Source organism: Suncus etruscus, chromosome 13, assembly GCF_024139225.1.
Source record: "Suncus etruscus isolate mSunEtr1 chromosome 13, mSunEtr1.pri.cur, whole genome shotgun sequence".
NCBI classification, from domain to species: Eukaryota; Metazoa; Chordata; class Mammalia; order Eulipotyphla; family Soricidae; genus Suncus; species Suncus etruscus.
In genome coordinates this window covers 13,165,360-13,188,283 of record NC_064860.1, presented here as the reverse complement: position 1 = coordinate 13,188,283, position 22,924 = coordinate 13,165,360, and the positions used below count along the sequence as shown (strand labels likewise).

The following is a 22,924-nucleotide window of genomic DNA, read 5'->3' as shown; positions in this document are numbered from 1 at the left end:
TGAATATCTGTGTATCCATAGTGGTCTCCCCCCTTTTCATTTATAATTTGGTTTATTAAATTCCTCTCTCTCCCTTTCCTTGTGACTTTTGCTCGTGGTTTATTTATCTTGTTGATTTTTCCAATAATGAACTCTAGCTCTCATTGATCTTTTAGATTGCTTTTTGGATTTCCAATTTATTAATTTCTGCTCTAAGCTTTATTATTTCCTTCCGTCTGCCTCTTAATTTTGTTGATTATTTTACAACTTTATAAGTGGTTCCATTAAGTTATTTATGTAGACCCCTTCTTCCTTCCAGATAAGTGCTTGTAAAGCTATAACTTTTCCTCAGTATCACTTCAGCTCTGCCCCACAAAATTCTGATAATTCATGTCTTCTCAATTGTTTCCAAAAATATTTTGATTTGTCTCTGACCTACTGGCTGTTCAGTAGTGAACAGTTTTTTCTCTGTGTCTGTAATTCACTTCTAATTTCAGTGCATCATTATCAGAGAAGGTAGTTTGTACAAATTCTGTCATCCTGATTTTTACAGAGGTATGTTTTATGAGACAGCAGGTGGTCTATCTTGGAGAATAATCCATGTGCATTAGAAAAAAATGTGTGGGGTAAAAAGAAAAAAAAAGAATGCGTATCCGGTTTTCTGGGAATGGAAAGCCACATATATATGGCTTTCCATTCCCAGAAAACCGGATACGCATTCTTTTTTTTTCTTAAAAGATATATATATATATATCTTTTAAATATACTAAGACACTCTCTTCCATTTCTTTTTTCAGAGCAGTATATTCTTTTTGGATTTTAGTCTAGTTGCCGTATCAACTGTGACAGGGTGGTGTTGAAATATCCCACTATTATTATGTTGCTTTAAATGTCTTCCTTTCAGTCTTTCAGCAACTATCGTTCTGTGTGTATATATTCAGGTGATGTTTTTAATAAAAACGCATTAAAAAGGGCCATTGTGATTCATATTCTTCCCACAAGAGGGCCACACAAGCCAGTACTTTACAGTACAGTGATAAATTGTTTACAAATTTACTTCTAATAAGAACCCTGTTTCTTTAGCCACAAGTCTAGGTTATTATCTCAATCTGTAATTCAAGTTGAAGAATCTATTTTCCAAATATCAGTCTGCACCATTTCTTACCATTTACTACAATGCAAATTTTTTTACAATAGATAATTCATATTTCATTTTCAAATATTTGAAAGTAGTTTTTGCAATATTTAAGCATGTGAAATCAGGAGAGATGAGTTATTATTATTAAGGAGTAAAGATAGTTTCTTACAATCTGAAATTAAGAAACCAGGGTTGTGCTTGCTTCGGCAGCACATATACTAAAATTGGAACAATACAGAGAAGATTAGCATGGCCCCTTCGCAACGAAGACATGCAAATTCGTGAAGCATTCCATATTTTTACTTGATTTCAAAAAAAAGGAAACCAGGGTTTTGGCTATTTAAATATCAAATTGAAAACACAAGGACATTATTATTAGTAAAGTACAAAAATAGTAATAATAGTTATTTATTATATGTTATAGATGAATAGATATCATTAATAATAGTATTAAAATATGTACCTACCATAGGACAGAATTTTTTATTTGCAAGTACTTTATATATTTTTTATTTTTTTATAATTTTTATTTTGACCATATTGTATTTTAGGTACATATTAACATTAAATCAGGGGAATTCCCATCACCAAATTTGCCCTCCCTCTACCCCTGTTCCCATCCTGCATCCCAAATCCCCTACCCTCACCCCATTGGGCTGCTAAAATAAGTGGTCTTCTCTGTGTCTAGCTTACTACTTAGTGATCATATATCTGGTTGATCCTGGTACCCTCCCTTATTTCCCCCTATGTTTGAGAGGCGGAACTAGATAGTTCAAGTTATGTGATTTTGTTTGAAGAAAGAAAAAGAAATAAAGTGGGGTGAAAATCAAATAAGCCGAAAATGGGTCTAGTCCTTAGACGCTCTCAACCTCAGTTTGAGTGAGGACAGGAAAAAAGGAATTGAAATACCAGAACAAAACAAAAAGAAATATCGATTAAAATATCCAGTGAGCACTACAGCACTAAAGGCAAGCACCACTTAATAGTCTCGGTCCTGAAATAAAACCATGCCAGAGCGCAAAAAGAAAGAGAAAGATAAAATAAGATTGGGGACATCAACTTCAATATCCACACCAAAACAAGAACTCAAAAAAGATAAAAATAAAAAATAAATAAATAGATAAAAAAAAAACTATTTTGTACCCACCCCATTTTTTTTTCCCTGCATAGGCATAGTAAAAATTGGGGGCATTAGAGAGGGAATTCCCTTGGCCTAGGAGATACAGGGTCTCTCCACCCTTGAAGAATAGTGTCATGGGATTGACTATAGACTCGTCTGTTTATTTACTCTCCCCTTGGTGCTTTTGTGGTGAATGGAAGACTTCTGCTTCGTCGTGGATGATAAAATCAGACCTCTGTATCTAGAGATTTTAGTAGCTGCACAGGTCAAGGAGTGGAGCTTATGAAGAAGCCTTTCGTTGTGGTTCTAGGAGTTCTGTTCCTTCAGTGTCGTTTTAATCCGTCTTCTGTAGTTGATGGTCACAGTCATTGCACTGCTCCTAGGATGGAGCCACGGATATAGTCTTACGTTATGTTTCCAGAAGACCAGTTCAGTTGCTATAGTCTCAGTCAGATCTCTGGCATTAGAGATCTTGTTTGTTGCATAGATCGTAGACCAAAACGTCGGCTAGAGCTTTGTTATTGGTCCCAGGATGCTTACTGTCCAGTCGTGGTTGTAACGACCAGTCATCTGTAGTTAGCGATCTTGGCTTTTGCACAGATCAAGGGGTGACAATTGTTCTGATTGTGAGTAGGACAGAATTTTATTGTACATGATTAAATTTAATTCTCCCCAAAGTATATAAAGTATATTATCTTGTTATTTGGGATGAGGAAGTTTATCCCAGGAATATTACTTTATCATGATTAGTATGTGACTTTAACAGGAAGAACTAACATGTAATCACATGCCAGTTAATATTCCTCAAAACTGCAAGTTTTCTTCCTTTCCATACTTTCTCCTGTTTGGCTCTGGCATGAGTTTCTACTCTGCCATCATATTTATCATGTTATGTTTCTTACATTTTTTATCTACAGAATAAATATTGATGCACATAACTTTGATATTCATAGGAATTTGAGGCTTTTTAAAACATCACATGATAGCCACAAAGCTACTGGAGATATAGAAAAGGGAAGTTGTGGTCTGCAAGGAGCATGTATGAAAACCTCTTAACAGCAGTTAGTGGGCCATTGGGCCATACTAGGTGAGGAAGGCATTTAGAAAACAGTACACAGGAATATTAATACTAAACTATAAGAAATTATTAATTACTCAGTGACATTCTACTTAAAAAATGCCTTATATATCAGTCTATGCATCAATCCTACTAAGCTAGCTATTCTACAATATAACCACGAGATGTCACTGTTGTTTATAAAATACAATTGCTTATTGTTAAATGGATGAATCTTTTCCTCTTCTACTCTTCCACTAAGAATACTCAAAATACCTTAAATAGATAAAATTCATTACTTCTGAAAAGGATCTTGAATTTTTCTTGGAAGACACAGTAAAATCTTATTGTCAAATAGTAACAGAATTTCTCAAGAATGTGCATTAATTTTATAGCTAGATGTAAGTAGGAAAGTATACAGAAGAATATACCAAGTTATAAAAGAAACCTTAAGTAACAGAAAGAGTTAGAGACTAACAGACAGACAGACAGACAGACAGGCACACAGAGATATAGTGAGAGGATAAAGATGGATCATGGAGATAAAGTAGAAATGACAATGAAGACACAAATTATCAGAATTTGTGGGACAAACAAAGAGAGAAAAAAAATTTTTAGATTTGCAAGCACACATCAGAAAGGAAGAAGGGGTCTATATAAAAAACTTAACGACACAGCGTTTAAAGTTAGAAAATGAACTACAAAAACCAAAAATAGGGGGGCCGGGCGGTGGCGCTAAAGGTAAGGTGCCTGCCTTGCCTGCGCTAACCTTGGACGGACCGCGGTTCGATCCCCCGGTGTCCCATATGGTCCCCCAAGCCAGGAGCAAACTTCTGAGCACATAGCCAGGAGTAACCCCTGAGCGTTACCGGGTGTGGCCCAAAAACCAAAAAAAAAAAAAAAAAAAAAAAAAAAAAAAAAAAACCAAAAATAGGTAGGCAGAAGGAAATAATAAAGTTTAGAGCTAAAATCAATGAAGTGGAAATTAATAAGACAATCCGAACAATCAATGAAAGCAAGTTGGTTCTTTGAAAAAAGTAAACAAGATTGGTAAAACACTAGCAAAACTGACAAAGAAACAGAGAGAGAGAGAAACTTAATAACCTGAATTAGAAATGAAGAGGGCTTTATTACAATAATGTCCTTAATTTTTCTTTTTTTTTTTTTTTTTGGTTGCAGAATTTTTTTTTTAATATTCTTTTTTTTTTAATTTTTTTATTTAAACACCTTGATTACATACATGATTGTTTTTGGGTTTCAGTCATGTAAAGAACACCACCCATCACCAGTGCAACATTCCCATCACCAATGTCCAAGTCTCCCTCCTACCCACCCAACCCCCGCCTGTACTCTAAACAGGCTCTCCATTTCCCTCATACATTCTCATTATAAGGAAAATTCAAAATGTAGTTATTTCTCTAACTAAACTCATCACTCTTTGTGGTGAGCTTCCTATGGTGAGCTGGAACATCCAGCTCTTTTCACTTTTGTGTCTGGAAATTATTATTGCAAGAATGTCTTTCATTTCTCTTAAAACCCATAGATGAGTGAGACCATTCTGCGTTTTTCTCTCTCTCTCTGACTTATTTCACTCAGCATAATAGATTCCGTATACATCCATGTATAGGAAAATTTCATGACTTCATCTCTCCTGACAGCTGCATAATATTCCATTGTGTATATGTACCACAGTTTCTTTAGCCATTCATCTGTTGAAGGGCATCTTGGTTGTTTCCAGAGTCTTGCTATGGTAAATAGTGCTGCAATGAATATAGGTGTAAGGAAGGGGTTTTTGTACTGTATTTTTGTGTTCCTAGGGTATATTCCTAGGAGTGGTATAGCTGGATCATATGGGAGCTCGATTTCCAGTTTTTGAAGGAATCTCCATATCGCTTTCCATAAAGGTTGAACTAGACGGCATTCCCACCAGCAGTGGATAAGAGTTTCTTTCTCTCCACATCCCCGCCAACACTGTTTGTTCTCATTCTTTGTGATGTGTGCCATTCTCTGTGGTGTGAGGTGGTATCTCATCGTTGTTTTGATTTGCATCTCCCTGATGATTAGTGATGTGGAACATTTTTTCATGTGTCTTTTGGCCATTTGTATTTCTTCTTTGTCAAAGTGTCTGTTCATTTCTTCTCCCCATTTTTTGATGGGATTAGATGTTTTTTTCTTGTAAAGTTCTGTCAGTGCCTTGTATATTTTGGAGATTAGCCCCTTATCTGATGGGTATTGGGTGAATAGTTTCTCCCACTCAGTGGGTGGCTCTTGTATCCTGGGCACTATTTCCTTTGAGGTGCAGAAACTTCTCAGCTTAATATATTCCCATCTGTTAATCTCTGCTTTCACTTGCTTGGAGAGTGCAGTTTCCTCCTTGAAGATGCCTGTAATGTCCTGGAGTGTCTTGCCTATGTGCTGTTCTATATATCTTATGGTTTTGGGGCTGATATCGAGGTCTTTAATCCATTTAGATTTTACCTTCGTGCATGATGATAGCTGGGGGTCTACGTTCAATTTTTTGCAAGCGGCTATCCAATTGTGCCAACACCACTTGTTGAAGAGGCTTTCCCTGCTCCATTTAGGGTTTCCTGCTCCTTTATCGAAAATTAGGTGGTTGTATGTCTGGGAAACATTTTCTGAGTATTCAAGTCTATTCCACTGGTCTGAGGGCCTGTCCTTATTCCAATACCATGCTGTTTTGATAACTATTGCTTTGTAGTACAGTTTAAAGTTGGGGAAAGTAATTCCTCCCATATTCTTTTTCCCAATGATTGCTTTAGCTATTAGAGGGTGTTTATTGTTCCAAATGAATTTCAAAAGTGCCTGATCCACTTCTTTGAAGAATGTCATGGGTATCTTTAGAGGGATAGCATTAAATCTGTATAATGCCTTGGGGAGTATTGCCATTTTGATGATGTTAATCCTGCCAATCCACGAGCAGGGTATGCGTTTCCATTTCCGCGTGTCCTCTCTTATTTCTTGGAGCAGAGTTTTATAGTTTTCTTTGTATAGGTCCTTCACATTTTTAGTCAAGTTGATTCCAAGATATTTGAGTTTGTGTGGCACTATTGTGAATGGGATTGTTTTCTTAATGTCCATTTCTTCCTTATTGCTATTGGTGTATAGAAAGGCCATTGATTTTTGTGTGTTAATTTTGTAGCCTGCCACCTTGCTATATGAGTCTATTGTTTCTAGAAGCTTTTTGGTGGAGTCTTTAGGGTTTTCTAAGTAGAGTATCATGTCATCTGCAAACAGTGAGAGCTTGACTTCTTCCTTTCCTATCTGAATTCCCTTGATTTCTTTTTCTTGCCTAATCGCTATAGCAAGTACTTCCAGTGCTATGTTGAATAGGAGTGGTGAGAGAGGACAGCCTTGTCTTGTACCAGAATTTAGAGGGAAGGCTTTTAGTTTTTCTCCGTTGAGGATAATATTTGCCATTGGCTTGTGGTAGATGGCTTCAACTAGATTGAGAAAGGTTCCTTCCATTCCCATCTTGCTGAGAGTTTTGATCAAGAATGGGTGTTGGACCTTATCAAATGCTTCCTCTGCATCTATTGATATGATCATGTGGTTTTTATTTTTTTTGTTATTGATGTTGTGTATGATGTTGATGGATTTACGGATGTTAAACCAGCCTTGCATTCCTGGGATGAAACCTACTTGATCGTAGTGGATGATCTTCTTAATGAGGCATTGAATCCTATTTGCCAGGATTTTGTTGAAGATCTTTGCATCGGCATTCATCAGCGATATTGGTCTGTAATTTTCTTTTTTTGTAGCATCTCTGTCTGGTTTAGGTATCAAGGTGATGTTGGCTTCATAAAAGCTATTTGGAAGTGTTTCCGTTTGTTCAATTTCATGAAAGAGTCTTGCCAGGATTGGTAGTAGTTCCTCTTGGAAAGTTTGAAAGAATTCATTAGTGAATCCATCTGGGCCTGGGCTTTTGTTTTTCGGCAGACCTTTGATTACCGTTTTGATTTCATCAATGGTGATGGGGGTGTTTAGATATGCTACATCCTCTTCCTTCAACCGTGGAAGATTATAAGAGTCCAAGAATTTATCCATTTCTTCCAGGTTCTCATTTTTAGTGGCGTAGAGTTTCTCAAAGTAGTTTCTGATTACCCTTTGAATCTCTGTCATATCAGTAGTGATCTCTCCTTTTTCATTCCTTATACGAGTTATCAAGTTTCTCTCTCTCTCTTTCTTTGTTAGGTTTGCCAGTGGTCTATCAATCTTGTTTATTTTTTCAAAGAACCAACTTCTGCTTTCGTTGATCTTTCGGATTGTTTTTTGGGTTTCCACTTCATTGATTTCTGCTCTCAGCTTTGTTATTTCCTTCTGTCTTCCTATTTTTGGGTCCTTTTGTTGAGCACTTTCTAGTTCTATTAGCTGTGTCATTAAGCTACTCAGGTAAGCTCCTTCTTCCTTCCTGATGTGTGCTTGCAAAGCTATAAATTTTCCTCTCAGTACTGCTTTTGCTGTGTCCCATAAGTTCTGATAGTTTGTGTCTTTATTGTCATTTGTTTCCAGGAACCTTTTGATTTCCTCCTTGATTTCATCTCGGACCCACTGGTTATTGAGTATGAGGCTGTTTAACTTCCAGGTGTTAAAGTTTTTCTTCTGAGTCCCTTTGGAATTCACAAATAATTTCAGAGCCTTGTGGTCAGCAAAGGTAGTCTGCAAAATTTCTATCCTCTTGATATTATGGAGATATGTTTTATGTGCCAGCATGTAGTCTATCCTGGAGAATGTCCCATGTACATTGGAGAAGAATGTGTATCCAGGTTTCTGGGGGTGGAGTGTCCTATATATATCCACTAGGCCTCTTTCTTCCATTTCTCTCCTCAGGTCTAGTATATTCTTGTTGGGTTTCAGTCTGGTTGACCTATCCAGTGTTGACAAAGCCGTGTTAAGGTCCCCCCACAATTATTGTGTTGTTATTGATATTATTTTTCAGATTTGTCAACAGTTGTATTAAATATTTTGCTGGCCCCTCATTCGGTGCATATATGTTTAGGAGAGTGAATTCTTCCTGCTCTATATACCCCTTGATTAATATAAAATGTCCATCTTTGTCCCTTACAACCTTCCTGAGTATAAAGTTTGCATTATCTGATATTAGTATGGCCACTCCAGCTTTTTTATGGGTGTTGTTTGCTTGGATGATTTTTTCTCCAGCCTTTTATTTTGAGTCTATGTTTGTTCTGACTATTCAGGTGTGTTTCTTGTAGGCAGCAGAAGGTTGGATTGAGTTTTTTGATCCATTTAGCCACTCTGTGTCTCTTGACTGGTGCATTTAGACCATTGACGTTGAGAGAAAGAATTGTCCTGGGATTTAATGCCATCTTTATATCGAAATTTGGTGTCTTTTGGTTAGTCTTGTCTTAAATTAGGTCTTTCAGTTTTTCTCTTAAGACTGGTTTTGTGTCTGTAAAGTTTCTGAGCTGCTTTTTGTCAGTGAAACCATGTATTCTTCCGTCAAACCGGAAAGTGAGTTTTGCTGGGTATAGTATTCTGGGTGAAGCATTCATTTCATTCAGTCTTGTCACAATATCCCACCACTGCTTTCTGGCATTGAGTGTTTCTGGTGACAGGTCTGCTGTAAATCTCAAGGATGCTTGCTTGAATGTAATTTCCCCTTTTGATCTTGCTGTTTTCAGAATTCTGTCTCTATCTGTGGGATTTGTCATTGTGACTAGGATGTGTCTTGGGGTGGTTTTTTCTGGGGTCTCTTTTGGTTGGTACTCTTCGAGCATGCAGGATTTGATCACCTATATTCTTTAGCTCTGGAAGTTTCTCTTTAATGATGTTCTTGACCATTGATTCTTCCTGGGAATTTTCTTCCTGGGTCTCTGGGACGCCAATGATTCTTAAGTTGTTTCTGTTGATCTTATCATAGACTTCTATTTTCATCTGTTCCCATTCTTTGACTAATTTTTCCGTTGTCTGCTCATTTGCTTTAAGTTTTTTGTCCAATCTCTCCTGCAGTATGGAATTGTTATGTATCTCATCTTCCACAGCACCAAGTCTATTCTCAGCTTCTGATACCCTGTCCCAGAGCTTATCCATTTTGTCATTCACTTCGTTTACTGACTTTTTCAGTCCTGTTAGTTGACATGTTATTTCAGTTTGGAGTTTTGTCATTTCTGCCTTCATATTTTCTTGGTTCTTATTAGTGTTCTGTTCAACTCGATCCATGGTTTCTTGGAGTCTGTTGAGCACCTTCCATATTGCTAGTCTAAAGTCCTTATCTGAGAGGTTGATTAGTTGTTCAGTCATTATCTGGTCCTCAGAATTGTCATCTTCATTCTCTATGTCTGATGCTGGCCTGCGTTGTTTCCCCATTGTCACACTTGTATTGTGGGTTTTTCTACGTGTTGTGGTGGTATTCATTGTCTATATGATGTAGGCAGCACACTCCTCTGGCTCCTCCCTTTCTGGATGGGCTGACTTGCCTCTAAGGGAGGGGAGTCCTCCGTGGATGAAGCCTCACACTGGGTCAAATCTTAGGCCCGAGCATGCAACAGAGAAGACAGTCCAGAGAGAAATGCTTGCTTCTCTGATATAGCACAGTTCTTATTGTGATTTTTTCTTATTGTTGCAATGGTGTTCTTTTCTTAGAAGGAGCGCACGGCCGCGTAGCGAAGCGGAGCGGCCGTGCTCTGATGGAGCCTCTTTTGCCCCACTCCCAAGAGTTTCACACAAGAGGACAGTAGACAGATATTTACAGTTCACACTCACAGTTGGGCCCCTCTGCGCAGGCTTAGATTCGGGTCTTTTCCCCGCCTGATGTCCCAAGCAGGGAATCCAGCTTCTGCAGCAGTCTGCCGGCCAGTTTTTATGTTCTGAAGTCCCGCCCTGGAAATGGCCTCCGGGATAGGGAGAGCAGATTTCTGGAGCTCTTTTGCCCCACTCCCAAGAGTTTCACACAAGAGGACAGTAGACAGATATTTACAGTTCACACTCACAGTTGGGCCCCTCTGCGCAGGCTTAGATTCGTGTCTTTTCCCCGCCTGATGTCCCAAGCAGGGAATCCAGCTTCCTTAATTTTTCTTAAAACCCATAGATGAGTGAGATTATTCTGTGTCTATTTCCCTCTGACTTATTTTACTCAGCATAATTGATTCCATGTATATTAAAGTATAGGAGAATTTTATAACTTCATCTTTCCTGATGGATGCATAATATTCCATTGTGTACATGTACCATAGTTTCTTTAGTCACTCATATGTTGAATGGCATCTTGGTTATAAAGAGTGCTGCAAAGAATATAGGTGTGAGGAAGGAATTTTTGTAATGTATTTTTATGTTCCTATGGTATATCCTGAGGAGTGGTATAGCTGGATATGGGAGCTCAATTTTCAGTTTTTTGAGGAATCTCCATATTGTTTTTCATAAAAACTGGACTAGATGGCATCCCACCAACAGTGAATATTCTGCCAGCACTGATTGTTCTTGTTCTTTGTGATCTGGTTAGCAACTTTGTGAACGAGCGTGGGTTCGAGGAACAGTGCCAGTATCAGGGATTGGTTTTAACAGTAATTCAAAACAATGTTTATTTTTTTAGAAAGGCCAAAGAAGCCCCACAATTGCTTGACTTTTATTCTGCATCCTATTACCATTTCCAATTTCTCTTTCCTCTTTAAACTATAAACTTTTCAAGGTATTTTTGATAGGTGACTCCACCCATGTGGTTTGAAAATATATTCAGAAAATACTTTATGACTGGGGAAATGAGGCAAAAATTATGATTAAGCAGTCCAAGAAATGAAATTTATTTAAGATTCATTGATTTCCCCAAAGATAAGCTAATTATATGGCATAGTTGATATAATATTCTAACTTCCAACCCAACGAATATTTTTACTTCTGAACTATGTCTTTATCTTGAAATATACAATGTAATTGAATATATCTGTTTCCCCCTTCCATTCCTTTTTCTGCTGATGTGATGACTGGTGGATGCACATACCTAATTGTGATGCTCATAGATGTGATTATGCTGCTCATAACTCTTTTAGTTTCGGTGGACTGAATGTGTGATGATTATAGAATTTGTTGTGATTGGGAAATCTCAAGTAGATTGCTAACCAGATCACAATAAACAGGTGGTAAAATGCTAGGGATCTAACTTGAGACATATATCTGCAAGAGCAACACCAATCATTGATCCACCACTGTCCCCTCAGAATAATGTAAAATGTTAAGGTATATTAAATGCAGATCACTATTTTTAAGATTAAAGCCAAAAAAGACTTTATCTTTGGGACTTTTTAAATAAGTTTAGGGTGTAAAGTTCATAACTGTTTTTTTTTTATTTTTGGGCCACACCCGGTGATGCTCAGGGGTTACTCCTGGCTATGCGCTCAGAAATTCTCCTGGCTTGTGGGACCATATGGGATGCTGGGGGATCGAACTGCGGTCTGTCCTAGGCTAGTGTGGGCAAGGCAGAAGCCTTACAGCTAGCACCTCTGCTCTGGTCCCTAAAGTTAATAAATTTTATAAAACTTTAAAAATTATGACATTTGAGAACATTAAATTGGTATACATAGTAAGTTTATTAGTAAACCAATATTAGTAAATTATTAGTAAATATTAGTATGCTTATTAGTAAACCAAATATCATTTAACTTTGAGTGAAAAATATTTATTTAGAAAATTTTCTAAATTATTTTATTACTATATATATTTTTTAATTTTTTAAAAAAATTTTATTTATTTTTAATTATGTGAACAATGATGCAAAGAAAGAGAACAAGGTGGGCCCGGAGAGATAGCACAGCGGCGTTTGCCTTGCAAGCAGCCGATCCAGGACCAAAGGTGGTTGGTTCAAATCCTGGTGTCCCATATGGTCCCCCGTGCCTGCCAGGAGCTGTTTCTGAGCAGACAGCCAGGAGTAACCCCTGAGCACTGCTGGGTGTGGCCCAAAAACCAAAAAAAAAAAAAAAAAAAAAAAAGAAAAAGAAAGAGAACAAAGTAAAGTTATAGTGAAAGGACAATCACCCAAAACAGAGTTATCAGAATAATATCCCCTGCTGACACCTTCATTTTGAACTTACAGTCAAAGAACATTAAGAAAAATAAGTGCCAGCTCTAATATGATATTCTGACAACGAGGAATCTGGAACAACTTGACCTAAGAGCAGGTTATCCTACCTTACCAGCTAACGATAAGACAAAATTAGAAGACTTGTCACCCTTTGGTTTGTCCAAATGCCAAGATCGCAATTTACAGATGACTGGCTGATAGAACCATGACCGAACTGTATGTAATCTGGGACCAATGAAAAGCCCTAGTCTAGGGTTTGAGCTACGACTTGCACAACAACAATGATCTCTAGTTCCAGAGGTCTGTCTGAGACAATTGCAATGGAATAGGTCTTCTGGAAACACAACGAAAGACGCTATCCTAGGCTCCATCCTAGGATCAGCGCAAAGACCAAGACCACCAACCATAGAAAACGGATTAAAATGACACAGAGGGAACAGAAGTTCTAGAACCACAAAGAAAGACTTCATCAAAAGTTCCGCTCCCTGACCTGTGCAGATACCGAGATCTCTAGATACAGAGGTTTGATTTTATCACCCAGGACGGAGCAGAAGTCTTCCTTACACCACAAAAGCACCAAGGGGAGAGTAAATGAACCTGAAAGGAGTCTATAGTTAATCCCATGACAATATACTTCAAGGATGGAGAAACCCTGTTTCTCTTAGGCCAAGGGAATTTCTTTTCAAATGACCCCAATATTTACTGTGCCTGTGCAGGAGGGAAGAAAAAAAAAAGGGCAAAAAAGCACAAAACATTATTTTTTATTTTTTTAATTTATTTATCTAGTTTTTGCTGATTTATTTGTTTTGATGTGCTTACTGAAGTTGTTGTCTCCATTCATATTTATATTTTTCTTCTTTTCTTTTCTTCCTTTATGTGCTCTGCCATGTTTTTTTATTTTTTATCTCAAGACCATGGCCTTTATGTGGTGCTTATCTTTATTGTTGGAGTGTTCACTGGATATTTTATTTGACACTTCTTTTTGTACTGTTGTGGTGTTCCACCTCCTTTTCCCCCTTCGTCTCTCAAACCCAGGATGAGAGCTTCCATTTTCGGCATATTAGACTTTTACCCCAGTTTATTACTTTTCTCTTCTTCAAACAAAACTACATAACTTGAACTATCTAGTCCCGCCTCCCAATTAGAGCAGGAAATAAGGGAGGTACCAACACCAAACAGGTGTAGGACCACTAAGTAGTTAGCTAGGCACAGAGGGGACCACTTATTCTGGCAGACCCTGGGGTGAGGGAGGAGGATATGCGAGGTAGGACAGGAACGAAGGTGGAGGCAGGACAATTCAATGATGGGAATTCCCCTGATTTTATATTGATATGTATCTAAAATATTATTGTCAATAATTTGTGGGCCACTATGATTAAAATAAAAATTATATTAAAAATAAAACTGAACCCATGTACAATTACTTTGTCCCTCAAGTCCCCAGATTGTAGTACATTATAACATTTCTTAGTGGTACACCAAGCAATCTAAAGCCATAAAATTTATGTAAGTCCTTAAACTTGAAGGCATAGTAGTTTTTTACATTTTCATGCACATGCATATTAGTTTAAGTGGTTTTTTTTTAAGGTTTAGAGTCGAAGGAGCACTGTAAAAACAGTGTTAGAGTGGCAATTATCGTTTGCATAGGCCCACCAAAATATGGGGGACATGGGAAGGAAAAGCCTTGAGGAGACCCTACCCCTGAAGTTTATTGGCATAAGAACAACTCTAGGCTCCAGGCAAACTAGCTTGTCCAATCCAGATCATTGTCTGTAGTGCCACTAGTTTTATTTTTCACACAGTTTTACTATATTTTACATATTAAAAGATGTACTAGATTTAATTATATTAAAAATAAATGAATATCTTTGGTACATAGCTACTCAAAAACAAAAGAAAGCTGTGAACTAAGATGTTTTTCACTGCTTTGTGCATTTCCATTAGAAATAATAAACCAACAAATAAACAATCCACCAATATATATTTAAAATACATTCTGAATTAAAAACAGTGCCACAACTGGGAATATAGCTCAATGGTAGAACATGTGTATTTTAGTTGTAATAGGGCTTGGGTTAAATCCTTGCTTTGAATATTAAACACATATACACACACAATAACTCCTGAAAGTATCATGATACATGACTTTAAACTGTACTACAAAATAATAGTACTTTAGACAGCATATAAAATACATAGATTAATAAAATAGGATTGAATTAAAAGGAGCTAAGAACCTATAATAAAGAATGAAGGGAGGGAGGGGGTAAAAATAAAAGAATAAAAAATTTCCTTCAGTAATGATGTTGGGAAGACTTAATAGTCATTTTAAAGGAATATAACTATACTTTTTTCTAGCATCATTATAAAAATAGATTGAAGTCTTGCATTTAAAACCTGAAAAATTATGTGTACATAAGAGAAGAAAACAGGTAATATGCTCCATGACACAACTTTAGAGAAAAGTTTGGACAGCTCCAAAGTCAAAAGCAAAAATAATGCTCTTACAGCAAATTAAAAATCTTAAGAGTGAAAGAAAGTTTCTTAAATTAAATTAAATTTTACTTTATTGAAAGGTTTGTGATTTACAAAATTCTTCATAGTCGGATTTCATAGTTGAATTAGGGCCAATCCTACCATCAGTGTCGACCTCCCTCCACCATTGTTCTCAGAGTGCATTCTATACTTAGATGGTTAAAGTTTGTGTTTCTTAATCCCATTGTTGTTGACTTTGGCTTGGATATCTAGTTTTGTCCTTTTTTATCAACTCGAATGCACCGGAGACCACATAGCCCCTGATCCTCACCCTTATTCCCCACCTACTTAATTTTACAAAAAAAATGCAGAAATATGAGGTTATAAAAATAATTTATGGGGCTGGAGAGATAGCACAGTAGTAGGGCATTTGCCTTGCATGCAGCCAATCCAGGACTGATGGTGGTTTAAATCCTATATGACACCCCATATCACCCTGGCAGGCGATTTTTGAACTCAGAGCCAGGACTAACCCCTGAGTGCCACCAGGTATGACCTAAAAAACAAAAACCAAAAAAAAAAAAGTGATTCATAATTTGTGTCTCAAAGTTTTATGAAAAAGAAGGTGACCCAATCTAAAAGATCAAAAAGGTAGCATTTTTTTTGGATATGCACAACCAAAATTGGGGAAAGAGAAAAAGAAAACATTTTTACTGAAAAACAGTGTCCCTACCCATGAAGCATCCTGCCATAAGACCAACTACAGGCTCCAGGCACACTAAGTTGACTAAGTCCAAAGTTTTTATTCATGGTTTCAGGAAAAATTCTCCTCCTTTATGGTTGTCTCAATCAGGCTTGTATTTAGTGGTCTTGGTTTTTGCTCAGATCCTATGTCAAAGTCAGAGAGTCATGAGGTGTCTTCTGGTTTTATTTCATTTTTAGGTGGCAAGGCAGGGAAATCCTCCCTGAAAGCTAGTGTTCACTGTTTTCAAGTCATCAAGGTGTCATATGAACCACTCTGGAGCAAATTAGTACCAGGGCAGTATTTTGGACTTCTCTGGTAGATTCTTGGTGCTGGTGCAGAACACTGCACTGGTTCCAAAGAAGAAATGAACAGACATTTCCTCAAAGAAGAAATACAGATGGCCAAAAGGCACATGAAACAATGCTTCACATCACTAATCATTGAAGAGACACAAATCAAAACAACAATAAGAACAAGAATAACCAGTGCAGAAGTGGATTAAGGGAGAAAGGGATTCTTGTTCACTGCTGATGGGAATAACTTCTAATCCAGCCTTTCTGGAAAACAATATGGAGATTCCTCAAAAAACTGGAAATTGAACTTTCATATGATCCAGCAATACCACTCCTATGGATATAATTAAGGAACAAAAAATACAATATAAAAATTCCCTCTGTGTTATGTTCATTGTAGCACTATTTACAAGAGCCAGAATCTGGAAGCAACCTAGGTACCTGACAATCAATGAATAGGTAAAGAAACTGTGGTATATCTACATAGTGGAATACTATGCAGTTGTTAGAGAAAATAAAATCATGAAATTTGCTTATATATGAATGGGCATAGAGACTCTTAGACTGAGTGAAATGAGTCAAAAGGAGAGGGAAAATGATAAACATAGAATATTCTCACTCATCTCACCTATGGGATATAAGAAAAATAAAGGACAGTGTTGTGGTGATATCCAGAAAATAAAGATGAGAAGTAAGAGGACCAGTTCATAATAGAAAATCTGTCATAAAGAGCAGAGAGTCCAGTTAAAGTAGACAAGGCTCTTCTATGAAAATGGTAGTTGGAACTTATCACTCTGGACAAGATCATGGTGCTGAAAGGAGATAAAGTTATAGGCATTGAACTCCTTCATTAATATCAGTGCAAACTATGTGTCAAAAATGGAGGGAAAGAGAGAGTGAGAAAGAGACAAATGTCTGCCCTATAAGCAGGCAGGGGATTGTGTGTGGGAGGGAAGAGAGCATCAGGGAGGGTGAGAAGGAAACTGAGGACATTAGTGATAAGTAATATGTACAGGTGAAGGTTGGTGTACATTGTACGAATTGTGAACAAATTTATCCATGGAATAAAACTGGATTATGAACAATCTTAAAACTATGGTGTTTAAGTAGATAAATTATAAACTGCAAATTAAAACAAGTCAGAACATGAAGCCTCTGAGAATAGTTGTTCAAAAGAAATAGGTTCATTACTATATGATTTTTCAGAGGTTATATTTCTTTTCTTGGATATATAACCATGTTACTCAACACTCATATACTTCCTCCAACTCCCCCATTACAATGCTCCCTGAGCTGAGATCCAGAAATAACCCCTGAACAAAGATATGACCATCAAACAAAACTCAGATACAGGTCTTCCCCTATTTATTTCAGTATTAAAGTAACCAAGAAATAAATTAATCTGTGGCTACTGACTCACAAATGGATAAAGAAGAAATACACAGATACACACACATATAAAAGTATTTATTATTCAGCTATGTAAAAGCTAAAACCATGCCATAATGATATGCATAGATATGTAGGATATTGACTATTCCCAATGAAAATAAGACGTGGAGAAAGCCAAAAACCTTATAATGTCACTCATGTTTTCCAAGTAGGTAAAAGAAACAACTGAACTGAATACAACAAAAACAGAAATTTTATTCTAAGATCAAACAGTAGTTACAAGAAGGAAGGAAAAAGAGTAAACAATAAAAGGCAACAGGAAGGAACAGCAATCAGTTAACATAATAAGACTTTAAGTAGTAAACTTTATGTAGAATGTGCACATGTTGAGCCTCAATAGTGTACACTTCCATGGTTAAATAAAGTTATAAGGTAATGTTATTTCAACTACTGAGAAAATTAAGAAAACAGCCCATAAGCTATATTTTGTCAAGAATTTAATATTTTTGTTTTTAGTTAATGCTGCCTATTATCCAGCTGGTCTCTTTATAAATATTTACTTGTCAGTGACAGCTGAGAAAATTAGTCAAAGTGTTCTAGAATATAATTTTCTTACAAATTTAATTCAGGTAAAAAATTAAAAAGAGAAAATGAATGGCTGTTAAATGTAAAATAAAAATAATTAAAAATGAATATTGAAAAAAACCCACATCTGGTTCCAGGGGAACAAAATTAAAGTATATTTTGTCTAGAACATTTAAAATGCCTTGTGACTAGAGAGCTAGTAGTGTAGTTCAGTCCTTTTCTTGCATATGATCATAAAATTAGACCATTTTAAATCTCAGCAATGCATATGATCTTCTGTGAACTATCCCTTTGCACAGTCAGGAGTAAGACCAGAGTGCCTCTGGGTGCGGTCTTCAAACAAAATACCTTTGGAGTTTAAAATATTTAAGAATACATACAGATCTGAGAAACTCTCTCTTCCTCTCCCTCTCCCTATCCCCCTCCCTCTCCCTCTCCCTCTCCCTCCTTTCTCTCTCCTTTTCCTCTATCCCTCTCTGCTCTCCCTCTTTCACTCTCCCTCTCCTCTCTCCCTCCCCCTCTACTTTCCTCTCACTCCTTTCTCACTTCTTTCCCTCTCTCCCTCCCTCTTCCTCTCCTTTCTCCTTCCCTCTCTCCCCTTTCTCTCCCTCTCTCCCTCTTCTTTCTTTCTTTCTTTCTTTCTTTCTTTCTTTCTTTCTTTCTTTCTTTCTTTCTTTTTCTTTCTTTCTTTCTCTTTCTTCTTTCTTTCTTTCTTTCTTTCTTTCTTTCTTTTTCTTTCTTTCTTTCTTTCTTTCTTTTCTTTCTTTCTTTCTTTCTTTCTTTCTTTCTTTCTTTCTTTTTCTTTCTTTCTTTCTTTCTTTCTTTCTTTCTCTTTCTTTCTTTCTTTCTTTCTCTTTCTTTCTTTCTTTCTTCTTTCTTTCTTTCTTTTCTTTCTTTCTTCTTCTTTCTTTCTTTCTTCTTTCTTTCTTTCTTTCTTTCTTTTCTTTCTTTCTTTCTTTCTTTCTTTCTTTCTTTCTTTCTTTCTTTCTTTCTTTCTTTCTTTCTTTCTTTCTTTCTTTCTTTCTTTCTTTCTTTCTTTCTTTCTTTCTTTCTGCTTTCCCCTCTCCCTCTCTCCCTATTCCCTTTCTCCCTCTCTCCCCCTCCCTCCCTCCGTCCCTCCCTCCCCCCTCTCTCTTTCTCATCTATCAAAAAAAAAGAACAAAAAGAATACATACAGATCTATAGTTCAGAATAAGTCTGGAAACTAGAATATTAAAGAGCTTTAGAAGAAATGGTTTCTTTTATTTATACGTCCTCAAGTGTGTTGTGAAATATGGGGAATAAACTTACAGAATTATAGAGATATTCTTCCAAACTTACACTTGGCACTGGCAACCTGCTTTTTGATGTTTTTTTTTTCTTCTTATGCTACTAAGTAAACAGAGGAGTTAACCAATTACCTAACCAGGGAAGCAAACTAAAAGGCTCTACCCATAGAAATGTATAATTTGTGAAATTGCCTATAGTGAATGCCTCAAAAATAGGGTTTAAATCAGAAGTAGCTTGTTAGACTGAGGACATAAAACAATTGCATTCTCTCTCTCTCTCTCTCTCTCTCTCTCTCTCTCTCTCTTTTTCTGGTTGATAGCATATGACCTGAACTATTTTCCCATTGCTCTTCTGTTTTCCTTTAAACATTTTTAGACTAATATATATGCACAGATAGTAGGAAAGTAAACTATTTGTGAATGTAAGGGATTTGATTGGACTCTTCCTAAATTCATTCTTTTACCCCTCTCTCCCTTCAGAATATAATTCTATTGGAGTTATGATTTTAAGAGAAATAATTATGGTTAAGTCAGGTAAGCCATAAACCACTCTGTTATCTTTTTATTCTATTTGATTTATTTATTTACTTATTTTGCATTATATGCAGTGATACACTACAAACTACTGGCTCTGTGCTCTGAGATCACTCCTGGCAGGGCTTAAGGGACTCTATTGGATGCTGAGGATTCAACCTGGGTGAGCACTTGTTAGGCAAGCTTGCTGTCCTATCTCACTGAACTCTTCTATTGACTTTCTCGTAGAGGATTTTAAGACACACAGTGAGATGCATTAAGGATTCATTTGTTGGAGAGATAATATAGGAAGGAAAGTCTTGCATACAGTTGACCTGGACACAATTTGCCACAATCTGGTTCCCAGAGTTTTATGCACCATCAGGGGAATTCCTGGGCACAAAGACAAAAATAGCCCCTGAGCACTTTTGGTTATGCACACACTATTCTCCTCCATAACCTCCATTAGAAAAAAAAAAAAACAAAAAGGATAAATTTTCACAGAGAAAAGACCTTAAAATGAAGGAAAAAGATTTTTAAAAATAATATCTTTATTTAAACACCATGATTACAAACATGTTTGTAGTTGGGTTTCAGTCATAAAAAGAACACCCCACCCCTTCACCAGTGTAACCTTATCACTACCAATGCCCTCCATATCACGTCCTTCTCCTTCACCTCTGGCCTGTATTTGAGACAAACATTCTAATTATCTCCCTCATTAATATTGTCATGATAGTTGTTAGTGTAATTATTTCTCTAACTGTACTCATCACTTTTTGAGGTAACCATATTGTGAACTGGTCCTTCTAGCCCTCATCTCTATTATCTCTGGGTATTATTACAATAATGTCTTTTATTTTTCCCCAAATCCACAGATGAGGGAGTCTATTCTGTGTTTATCTCTCTCCCTCTGACTGATTTCACTCAACATAATGGTTTCCATGTTCACCCATGTATAGGAAAATTTCATGACTTTATCTCTCCTTTTTTTAAAAATAATATCTTTATTTAAACACTGTTATAAAAAACGTAGCTGTAGTTGAGGTTCAGTCATAAAAAGAACACCCCCTTCACCGTGCAACATTCCCACCACCAATGCCCCCATCTCCCTCCTCCCACAATCTCCTGCCTATATTTGAGACAGCCATTTAGTTCTCTCACTCATTAACATTGCCATGGTAGTAGTTAGTGTATTATTTCTCTATGTGCATTCACCCCTCTTGGTGGTGAGCTTCATATCATAAGCCAGTCCTTCTGGCCTTCATCTCTGGGCATTATTACAATAATGTCTTTTATATTTCTTAAAACCCATAGATAGGGGCCGGTGAGGTGGCGCTAGAGGTAAGGTGTCTGCCTTGCAAACGCTAGCCAAGGAAGGACCGCAGTTTGATCCCCTGTGTCCCATATGGTCCCCTCAAGCCAGGGGCAATTTCTGAGTGCTTAGCCAGGAGTAACCCCTGAGCATCAAATGGGTGTGGCCCCAAAAAACCAAAAAAAAAAAAAAACCCATAGATAAGTGAAACTATTCTGTGTCTCTCTCCCTCTGACTTATTTCAATTAGCATAATAGTTTCCATGTCCATCCATGTATAGGAACATTTCATGACTTCATCTCTCCCAATGGCTGCATAATATTCCATTGTGTATTTGTACCATAGTTTCTTTAGCCATTCATCTTTTGAAGGGCATCTTGGTTATTTCCAGATTCTGGCTATTTTAAATAATGCTGCAATGAATAGGTGTGCAGAAGACATTTTTTGTATTGTGCTTTTCTATTCCTAGTGCATATTCCTAGGACTGGTGTAGCTTGATCATATAGATCTCCAGTTTTTTGAGGAATCAATGAGAAAGATTTATGGAGAAATAAAACTTGTCTCCATCTTGGGCTTACAGATCTCCAAAATAGTTAGAAAAATATGTCTGTTGTATTTTATTCAGACAATTCTAGTGATAATAGAGTGACAATTAAATACTGATTTTTAGAAGCTTTGATATAATTAATTATCTCATATCCTGGCATTTGAACTACAGACATATGTGTAAATTGGTACATGTACAGCAGTACTGCTTTCCTCTCCCCTTGCTCTCATTTGAATTATATATAAAATGATTGAAAGTTGATTTGATTACCTCCTCAATTCATATAGACTTCTTGTTGGTTCATTTATTTACCTTCAAGTACATTAAACTGAATTTAAAGTCAATTTTTACTTAATAATTGTGATAACAAACATGTACAGCTTTGTGTCCTGCTCATTAGTATAAAAAGTACTCATATAGTATTGTGGGTCTGTAAAATTGTTCATATCTTTATTATGTTGAGGTGTTTTTTTTTGTTTATTTATTATTTTTTTGGTTTTTGGGTCACACCCGGCAGTGCTCAGGGATTACTCCTGGCTCTATGCTCAGAAATCGCCCCTGGCAGGCACAGGGAGCATATGGGATGCCAGGATTCAAACCCCCATCCTTCTGCATGAAAGGCAAACACCTTATCTCCATGCTACCTCTCTGGCCCCTGAGGTGGCCTTTTATGCTCTAGTTTTATAAATGTGTTTATTATAAATGGGTGTGTAACCTCTTCAAATTTCTGCATTAGTAGATGTTTATAAATTTATTAATATCTTTATTAAGATACTGTAATTTACAAAAGTATTCATAGTGGAATTTTAGACCTGCAATTTTCCAATACCAATTATTCTACTAGTGTCAACTTCCTTACACTGGTATTCCCAGATTCTTTCCTACTCCCCTATTTAGTTTCCTTTAAGAGCTTATTTTTGAATTAGTTATTATAGTTTTGTCATTTTGACAATATTGCTTTTTCCACAAACATGGAATATTTTTATGTTTCCTAGAGTCTACTTTTTAAAAGTGATTTATAGCTTCCCTATGTATTTGATGCTTTTGAACACCATTTTGAATGGAGTAAACTCTTATCTTTCTCTTTAGTTTATTGAGTTTCTGATTGCAACAGTTTTGTTTCTTGACTTTGTAGTTGGCAACTTTTGCTTACCCTTTGATAAGGACTTTTGTTTATAATTTACAGGGTTTTTTTTAATGGACACTTTAGAGTCTTCTATGTATATTATCATGTCATATGCAAATAATAATAATTGGGCTTCTATTTTTCCAATTTGGATTCCTTGAATTTCTTTTTCTTACCTGATTTTTGTTATTAGGACATCTAATACTATAATGGATAAAAGTAGAAACAGTGAATATCTACGTCTTGTTCCTAATCTCAGAAGGAATAATTTCCATTTTCATCAGTGAGAATGATTACAGGTTTGTTATGGATATCTATTACT

At 36.5% G+C, this 22,924-nt stretch overlaps 1 non-coding gene across 1 annotated transcript; it reads left to right on the top strand.

Moving 5' to 3' along the window:
• Window positions 1-1,311: 1,311 nt before the first annotated feature.
• LOC126026697 (U6 spliceosomal RNA) lies at window positions 1,312-1,418 on the top strand. The gene has a single exon (XR_007501920.1). It is a non-coding gene; the product is annotated as a U6 spliceosomal RNA (small nuclear RNA).
• The last annotated feature ends 21,506 nt before the right edge of the window (window positions 1,419-22,924 follow it).